General features: G+C 60.4%; 1 protein-coding gene across 3 annotated transcripts in view; it reads left to right on the top strand.

Annotated features, from left to right (window-relative positions):
• Nucleotides 1-2,540: 2,540 nt before the first annotated feature.
• Nucleotides 2,541-9,165, top strand: part of SH2B3 (SH2B adaptor protein 3) — a 33,353-nt gene continuing 26,728 nt past the window's right edge. Inside the window, exon 1 of one of the 3 annotated variants that reach the window (XM_088135138.1) lies at nucleotides 2,541-2,856. The gene's annotated coding sequence lies outside the window, so the exon portion shown is untranslated. The other 2 variants (XM_088135140.1, XM_088135139.1) reach the window with 2 other exon arrangements.

Raw genomic sequence — 9,165 nt, 5'->3', positions numbered from 1 at the left:
CAAATGACCTCCCCACCGGCCCTGCGGCTGGCTTGGAAGAGCGGGCTCCGTGCTCCAAATAACTACGACGGAGGGAGGGGATGGAGAAGGAAGGGAGGGTCCTGCTCTCTCTTCTCCTCTCTTCTCTTCCTGCCTCCCGTCCCTTCTGGGAGCAGCCGGTAAACCAGGCTGTCAGGACGGCCAATCACCTGTGGAACTCCATGCCTAAGTAGGTGGTGACTAACCCTAAGCCCAGTTTAAGCCCAGAGGGATTTAGGGCAAAGTCGGTCTGAAGTTCTGACTGGTTACACCCCTGAGTTCGAGTTAGCCTTTTCTTCAGTGGCTGTCTCCCGCTGAAGTCTGACTTTATTCTCTGTAATCATCTCTTTAACTGCGGGCAGACCGGGTTGAACTGCTGGCTGTTCCTAGCTTTATTTCTGGAAGATACCTTGGGTGGGACTTTGCGTTCATCCAGGAAGAGACGGATTCTAGTTCTCCTTTAGGCACGCGAGCCAGCAGGGTAACTTTCATCTGGTCTCTGAGCCCAACCCACCTTGCAGGGTTGTTAGGAAGGAGTATTAGGTATGCTGCCTTGCGTTGTGCAGAACAAAGGCAGGATATAAATCTAAACAATAGACGAAGACTCAGCAAGAGGGAAAAGCTCCTTTTTGCTTTGCAACATTTATTATTAAATATATTTTCAGTGTAACTGTTATTGCACCTCCATGGAGACAACCCAGACTAGCCGTGTGAGTAGTTTCAGCAGCTAGGCTGGGGCTGGAAAGCGCAACCCACAAGGGCAGAATCGAGTCTGAACGTGCGAGCCTTGCACTGAGCACACCACACCGATGCCAACCCAGAAGAAATCCTCGTAGGAATACAGTATTCCTTTGATTGGCTCAAGGTAGTTCTTGATGTGGCCACTAGATGGCACTTAAGCCATATTTATCCACTTGCCATGGAACTTTTGGAGAATCCGCTGCGTTTAGAGGCAAAGGGCCTTAGTAAGGCTTGTTTTGCGTCACTTGTTTTTGAAAGCGGTACACAAATCCTTCAAAGCATGCTTATGAAACTGTAAAGCATGCGTGCCACAGACTGTAAACCTCCCAGCGCTTAAAACAGCCCTCAGTTGAGAAAGGCTGGCTTAAAAGACATGATACAGTAAAGGGGTAGAGAAACGAAAGCAAGAAAAATAGCCATTTCTCTGCAGTTGACTTTGTGGTGAAAAGCGCGCGCGCGTGTGTGTGAGCTAAGGCCCATTTTAACCTCATCTACCTTATGGTATGAGAATCTATTTTTCTTAGACCCAACTGCAATTGTCAAATGCCCGAACACAGTTTGGCCAGAGGTTTTTTTTGGAGTTCTTGTTGTTTTAATTTCACGGATTGGGCAATCAAGAAACGTGATCACCTCCCTGTTTAACTTGCTCAGCAATAAGGACGCCAAGTTACCAAGAAGGCGCCAGGGAAAGGGACTGGCCCGTCCTGCGCTCCCCAAGGATACGGCCCCCTTGTTGAATCCCGCCCCGCTTGTGAACCCGGTAAACAGAGCCATGAAATAAAGAGAGCCTTTGAAGACCTTCTGACCTCTTTCTAAAACTAGCACAAAGATGCTGGCCATGTTCCTGATCGCCTTGGGACCTCGGCGGCTTCACCTGGCCTGATTTTAAGCTAGAAGGGATTGGCCGGGCCTTTTCAACGGGCGCTGGGGGCCGTCCAGGCTCCGAGACGGACGGACGGACGGGCGGGCGGGGGACGCGGCTTGGCGTTTCCACCGCGAGGGCACCGGCCGCGTGGCCCGGCGCCGGCGGGTTTGGAGTCGGGAAGCCAGGCGGATTCTGCGTATGGCCCCTTCCCGCCGAGGAAATGTTTCCTGCCCCCGCGACCGCCATGGCGCCCAGGTCCACTTCTCCGCAGGAACCCCCAGTGACGACCGGGCGGAGGGTCCGGGATCGGGGTGACCCTGCGCGGGTCCCAAGGCTTCTCACGTCCGCTTGGGCTCGGAGCCACGGCCTTCCCTCGGGCAGGGAGGGGTCCCAGGCCGGGGTTCCGGGTCTTCTGACCGCCGCCGCCCGCGCCCGCCAATGCGGGGGGCCGCCAACCTCTCCACAGCGCCGCTTTCAGCCCGCGCGGGGGGCGCAGCTCGGAAGAGGAGAACCCCTCGAGGCCGCCTCCCGCGGGGTCCTCCTTGCGGCTCCCGCTCCCGGCCAGATCCAGGGCCCGCGGGTCCGGCCGGCCGCGACCCGGGAGGCTCGGCTGCGGCCCGGCCGGAGCGGCCCCGACCCGGTTCCAGCGGCGATCGCTCGGCTTTCCCCGACGGGCTCCCCGCGCCCGCGCCCGGCTTGGCTCCTCCGGGCCTGGGCGCGGGAGAGGCGCCGGGCGCCTCCCCCCGCGGCTCGCCTTCCTCCTCCTTCCCCTGCGCCGCTCGCGGGCCCGGCCGGAGGAACCGAAAGTTCCTCGTGCGCTGCCGGACGTCCTGGCCGCTCGCTCCCTTCCTTCCTTCCTTCCTTCCTCCGCGTCCCGCGGCTCTCTCACCCGCCCGCCCCCCGGCTCCCTTCCAGGCAGGGAGGCGTCGGGTCGGGTCGGCGTCGAGGCGCCCCGCCCGGCCGACCTCTCGACGTTCCGGGCGCGCCTCCCCGCGCACCGCCCCGGGCACGGCGGCCCGCGCGGCTGCCTCCCCGCCCCCGCCTCCGCCTCCGCCTCCGCCCGCCTGCGCCTCGCTCGCTCGTCGCTCGTCGCTCCTCCGCTGGCGGCTCGACGGCGCGGCCGCCGTCTCGGCCTCCTCCTCGCCCGCCGCGCAGCGCCGCCAGGATCGCCAGCACGCCGGCCGCGGGCGCACCATGGGCCGGGCGGAGAAGGGCCGCCGCTTCTCGCGCAGGTAGGCAGCGCTCGCTCCGCGGCCGAAAAGGCTCGGCGGGGCTCCGCGGCTTGTTTCGCTTTCGCCGCGCGGCGCTGGCCCGGCTCTGCGCGGCCCCGCGTGGCTCGTCGTGGCTGGCGGGGAAGGGGGCTCGCGGAGCATGTGCAGAGTTCCCGCTCTTTCGCGTCGTGTGCTGGCAGCCCCTCGGAGGTGGGAGTCGGGAAGGCGGCTCGCGTGGGGCGGCCTGGGAGACCGGGGCCCTCCTCGAAAAGCTGGGCGCGAAAACCCCGTGGCGGGGGCGCGGGGGGCAGTGGACCGCAGGCGCCCCGGGGGTTGCCGCTCCTGCGGGCGCACCGCGCCAGGGAGAGCAGAGCGCCTCTCCCCGCTTCGCCGCCCGCCGCCTTTCCCGGCCAGCGGAAGCTGCCTCCGCTGACCTCGGCCCGGCCACTTGCCGCTGCCCGGCTGCGGGGGCGCGGAGGCACCGGCGGAGGGGAGGGGAGCGGGCGTGCTCGGTCCCTCCGGACGGGCGGGCAGGCAGGCAGGCAGGCAGGCAGGAAGCCCCCGCGCCCCCGCACCCGCGAGCTGCCCGGCTGGAAGAAGGCTGCCTGGCCGCGGGCAGACCTCGGGGAGCGGCAGGAGGCGGCCGGCAGGATCAGCAGCTCCGGGAGCTGTTCCCGGAGCGTCCCTGCCCTGCGCGCCTCGCCTCGCCTCGCCTCGCCTCGCCGCCCGGCCGCCCGCCGGTGCTTTCAGAGCAGCCTGGCCTGGAAGGAGCTGGTGCCCGGGAGCCCTTCGGATCGCCCCAGGGCGGCAGTCCGCGGGCCGTCCGGGAACGGGGAGACAGGTCCAGGGAGGGGGGTGTCTCGGCAATCAAGCCGAGGAAGGGGGGAGCGGGGGCCGACAGATGATCCACGCCTAGCGGCCTCCCAGTGCCTTGGTCTAAATCTCCCTCCCCGCCACTGTGGGGCTTGAAGGAAGCCCATAGAGAGGCAGCTGCTGGCTGTGAGGACTTCCAGAAGGGATGGGATCCGCTGGCTCTGTTCCAGAATGGTTGGGTTGATTGGGTGGAACATCCATCTTCGGAGGCAGTATACCTTTGAAGACCCAGAGTTGTAGGTCAACGGTGGCGAGCAAGGAGCAGGGCTGGGCTGAGTAGGCCGTTGGTTGGGGGCCTCCCTGGGTTCGGATGGGCTTAGGAGAGGGGTCAGACTGAGCGTCCAAGTCCTGCTGGATCAGCAGCAGGACTCCTCGCCCCATCATCCTGCCTCTCAGGGCACCTGCCGAACAGTTCTCGGAAGACCATCTTCCATGGCAGCTCCCTCCTGCATGGCTTTTCAGCTTCTTCTCAGCCTGTTCAGGACACCGAGAGCCTTGGGAGGCTTGGAGGTCCGTCCACGAGCCCCCCTTCTCCCCTTCCTGCCAGGGTGAGGCCCAGCTTCAGGCCTCTTCCTTCGGCGTCCACCCCTGGGCGGCAGAGACCCTCGGTCGCTGACTAGAGGCCTCCCCAGACCTGCTGCCAAAGAACAAGCCAATGTTGTCACTCCCAGCAGTGGCCATAGTTGCTCCCCCGGGAGCAGCGCTTACAGGAGGGCCCATTTAGGATGCGGCAAACGGGCGGGAGGATTCTCACGGAGTGCCACCTTTGCTGGGGCCAAGGCAGGGAGTCCTCCGGGAGGGAAGGAGAGCAGGTGGAGCATCTGGCTAGGTAAGGGGAACCGTGGCTCACTGTCTCGCCCTCGGTGGAAGCCCCAGTGGCGGGCTTGTTGAGTTGGGAGCTTGTCCTTTGGGACCGTGGGAAGGATGACCCTGCTGGGATCGGAGAGGGACGGGGAGAGCTGCCGGTCTCCCTCGCACAGAGACACGCAGCACTCTCGGAGAGGCTGTGGAGAACAAGGAACAGGCTGTGCGGCTCTTTGGAGGGCGAGGACGCTTGCTCGGGGTGGAAACCTACGCGCGGGTTGATCGGGCGGGCAGCCCAAGAGCCGAGGACCCTTGTCCCTCCCAGGCCACCCCAGGGGGCTGAAATACTTCCTGCGCTCCAAACACCTTTGGGGTGGGCCATTGTTAGAGCCAAGTGGCAAACCCAGAGCGCCCTCGCCTCGTCGGCAGACACCTTGCTGTAGACCTGCTGGTGCTGCTGCTGCTGCTGCTGCTGCTGCTGTTTTATTTTCTGCAAGCCCTTGGGTTAACTGAGAGCTGGGAGATTGCGAGAGAAGCCGGCCTGGGTTGTTCTCTTGCCCAGATTGCTGTCCTGACAAAAGCGGGTGTTTCTCAGAAGCTTATCGCCACATCAAGCTCAGGGATACGCTTCACTGCAGTTGGGTTTGGCGTGCAACCCCGGGCGGGTGCCGAGTCTAGGTGCACGCTTGCTTCACACGCAGTGCTGGTGTCGCAGGTTTGGCCCGTGGGAAGCTGGGGGAGGCCCAGAAGGCCCGCAGGGTTGGTGGCACTTGGACCTGTCTGCTCAAGAGCAAACGTTTCCAAGAAATACCAGGGTGCAACAGAGACACGGCCGGCTGCTACTTCCTTTAGCTCTGTGCTCTGGGTTTGTTTTGCAGCGTCGGCCTGGCCTCTTCTCTCTTTCTGCTCTGGTTTTTCCTCATTTTCTCCCCCTGGACGATGGGGCGGCGCTGCTGGAAAAGCCACCGGAGGCCAAGCTGCAGGACCCTGTGGTGGGTCCAGAGCTCCCCCCTCTGAAAAGCTCATAAGCTGCCATTTCTGTCCCAAAGGAGCCCAGGCCGCCTTTAAAGGCACTTGATGGTGCCCAGTATGAATTGAAAGGGGGGGGATAGTCCTTGGCTGTTTCAACCCCCTCTTCCTTCCCATGCCTGGCATGCCCGCTGACACGGGAACAACCCTTCCCACCATGCCCAGTCGGCTTTCATAACAAAGGGAAGTTTGGGAGTGAGTTTCCTTCTGTAGGGCAAGTAAGAAAAAAGGCATTGTGCATTTGAAAAAACAAAACAGAGCCGGGGGGACACTTCTAAGCCATTCTATTTTTGGAGCGCTGCTGTAAATGCGCGTCAGAATGGTCCCTTCCTGGCCGCTGAGAACCTGTGTGCCCCAAAGCGTCTTCCCTGAAAGCCTCGCTTTCGCCATTGCCCCGGCTTCTCTGCCAGCGCTCGCCTCTCCTCTCCCTTCGCCCCCGAGGCCGGCCGCCGTGCCCCCACAGCGCTCCTTTGCTCTGTGACGCCGGAGCGCCGTTACATAACTTTCTGCCCCAAGGCCCGTGTCACGGCCCGGCTCCCCTCTCCGCCTCTGGCTGCGGGTTCTACGCTGGTGGACGCCAAGGAGACTTTTGCGGCCGTCGGGGCCCAGGCCGCCTCCCTCGCGATGGCCACGGGCCAGGTGTGTCCACTTTTTTGTGCCTTTGGAAAAGCCCATTCAAAGATGGCCTCTCTGGAAGGCAGAAGCGGTTAGGGTGGGGCCTCTGGACGTGGAGAAGCTCCTCTTTAAAAGCCATAGCTCCTCTGCCTCGGTTTCCCAGGGACCACTGGATCGCTCGAGAAGGGGCAGGAGAACGGCGGGTGGAAGGAAGCGAGGTGCTGAGTCATTGCCAGGCTGGTCACACAGATAGACCGAGAGCTGGGGGCCCCGTGGGGGCAAGAGGCTCGGGCACCTGCTGCACGAAGCACGGTTACGCGGCATGCTGTTTCGGCTCCGGAGTGGGTTTGCGGCGTCTCTCGGGTTGGTTTCCAAAGCCTGTGTGTTTTTTTCAAGGACGGTGGCCATGCCTGGCCAATGATGCGATCCCCCCGGTTAGGATAGGCCGGCTTCTGCGATGGGAGGGCTCTTGCTTCTTGGTCTCCCTTCCGCCCCACGAGTACATAGGCGTGCTGGGGGGCTGTGCTGGGGCCTGCGATGGGATCCTTCCTGGGCCCCGGTTGGCCTCTGCTCGCGAAGCCCATCAGGTGCCTGCCTGTGGGCCGGACACGCTCCACCCCACCAGCTGAGCTCCACTTTCCGAGAGCTCCGTGTGGCTCCGTGTCTTCTCCTGCTGCTGCTGCAGCATCCCTTCCCTCTCTGAAGCCACGAGATGTTCACAAACGTCTCCCCGTTGCAACCATGTGACTGGGTGCCCAAGAGCCAAACGCCAGGGTGGGGATAAGGGAGCTGGCGTCTTCCAAGGCTTTGGGGCTTTATCTCCCCCAATCCCTGCCCATTAGCTGTCCAGGCCGGGCTCCGGGGGAGCTGTGGTCCGAGCACTTGGAGGGCGCCCATTTTATCCACCAAAAGAAAAGGGACAGAATGGGGAAATGCCCAGATCCCCGCAATCTGTTCCTTTTCTATACTTCGTCTTCCTCTGTGTCCAAAATGCTGCTACTGAATTGGGACCTGCCTGTTTTTACCCGTCTCTAAAAAGCAGAACCCAGATGCAGGGTTCTCTCCCGAAAGGGAAACTGGGCTGGCGAGGCATAGTGGTCACAGCAGGGCTCGGCAGCCAGATCAGCTCCTGTTGCCCCATTCAGGCGGGATGCGCCAGAAGCGAGAGACCAAACGTCTTTCCTTGGCGATGGAACTGAATACTGCTTTCTTTCTCATAGCCTGTTCTGACCTGGTAGAATTGCTGCGGGGTTTACCTATAAGCATATCCAAGCGCTTTAAAGATTTATATTGGGGCAATAAATTAGTGGCACTGGTTCACTCCTTGCACTGGCTCATTGTGTGGCTTGGTTGGCCTATGGCTTGATGGAATGTGCACGCACAAACCTTGTGGTTTGTGAATCTTGGGTTATGGCTTAGTGTAAGCTAGGTCACTGAGAGGCCTTTGAATTGGGGGGCTTTGTGCATGTGTGAGCAAGCAAGCATGTGTGCAAACCTACGTGCTGTATGAATACACCCAGAGAGGTTTATCTCACTCAGGCACTTAAAAAGGGCCCCAGTTGCCTAATAGAAAGGTGAAAGCATTGGGTGTGTGTGGGTGTGTCTCTCGGTGTGCACACACTCAAAAGCATTTAAATGCTCTAGTCTGACTCATAGCTGGCTGGGAAAACAGGCGTTCTGCAGGCTGCCCCACAACGTTTGGGAGAGGGGCGCTTTGCTCGCCTCTTGGTCTGGCTTGGTGAAAGGACCCTGAGGCTTTCTCAGGAAGGCTTCCTCAAGGTGACCCCTGATGGCCCACGCTGCGGTGAGGAAGTCCTTGGGCCTGCTTGCACGAGTACTGCAATGTGGGGCCGCGCAACGAACACGTTTCCTGTTTCAGCGGCGTGCCTGACAACGATAAAAAACAGTTTTGCAGGAGAGGAGAGGAGGCTGTTGCCAATCTCTGGGCTGGGAGCCTGCAGAGTTGACCACTGAATCCCACGCCTTGGCAGAGCTACGGCTGGATGAGGTTCGGCCTGGGCCTTCTACGCGCCCACGTGATGGCTCTCTCGCAGGGCACAACGGTCCTCAGAGGATCCTGTGTGTGTAAGACGGGGGCCAGCGGCTGAGGAAGTGCTCTCTGTCTTTTCCCAGCCGGGCACCATCCATCTGTGCTGGATGACTCCCAGAGCAAGGAACATGCAGTAGGTCTATTTTAATGTTTAAATCCAGCGTATACAAAGAGGGCAGGACTTGTTCCATTCGGTGTTCAGAGGGTCTGTGATGGCGAGGAGAGACGGCGACCCAGATCTCCAGTTTAGACCACCCACAAGCCCAAACACTCCTATGTTGGTATAGATTGTGCTGGCTGAAAAAGAGCCCATTCTGAGCAAAAACAGGCTTGGCAGGTGGATTTATGTTCCGCCTTTCTACTTTGCCCTTCCACCTCTCAGTGGCAGTGGTGCTGTCTAGGAATGTGCCATGGGAGTCTCCCGTCTTGCTCACTTTCTCCAGGGCGTGTTGGGTCGTGTTTGAAGAGCGTTGCACCCACCTGAACTGTGCCATGCTCATGTAGTTCATAACCAATGAAAAAAGGTCGCCTGTGGGCTAGTTGTGCTGGCATGCTGAGCACCCCAATCCCTCGCATCGGTGGAGATGGCTTCCAGAGACTGTCCTGGGAAATCTTGCTGGAAGGTCCTCTGTGTGCCTCATGTGCTTTTATGAAGTTTTACGCACAGCTTGAGGAAGAGAGTAACAAACCTGGCTGGTTTCCTTAATCAGCAGAGTAGGACCCTGTTTTATGTCCAAGAATCTTCTGCATAGCTAACCAGTTATATGTTGCCGTCGAATGGCTGTGTCTTATATAGTGACGATATCTCGTTCATGTGTGTTCCTTGGTCGGCTGTCCTTTTCCAACATGCTCCCAGCTGGCTGGACTAACCCTCTGTGCTGTTAGTTCTGGATTGGTCTTACTTTCAACTTGCAAGTCCCTCACGCCATTTCTTTTCCCTGTTGTGTGTGTCTGTTTCT

Source organism: Python bivittatus, unplaced genomic scaffold (assembly GCF_059951505.1).
Source record: "Python bivittatus isolate LINGU-HERP-01145 unplaced genomic scaffold, Pbiv_v1 ctg000100_np1212, whole genome shotgun sequence".
In the NCBI taxonomy this organism is placed as follows: domain Eukaryota; kingdom Metazoa; phylum Chordata; class Lepidosauria; order Squamata; family Pythonidae; genus Python; species Python bivittatus.
The sequence above is the reverse complement of the archived record's forward strand: the minus strand, read 5'-3'. Positions and strand labels throughout refer to the sequence as shown.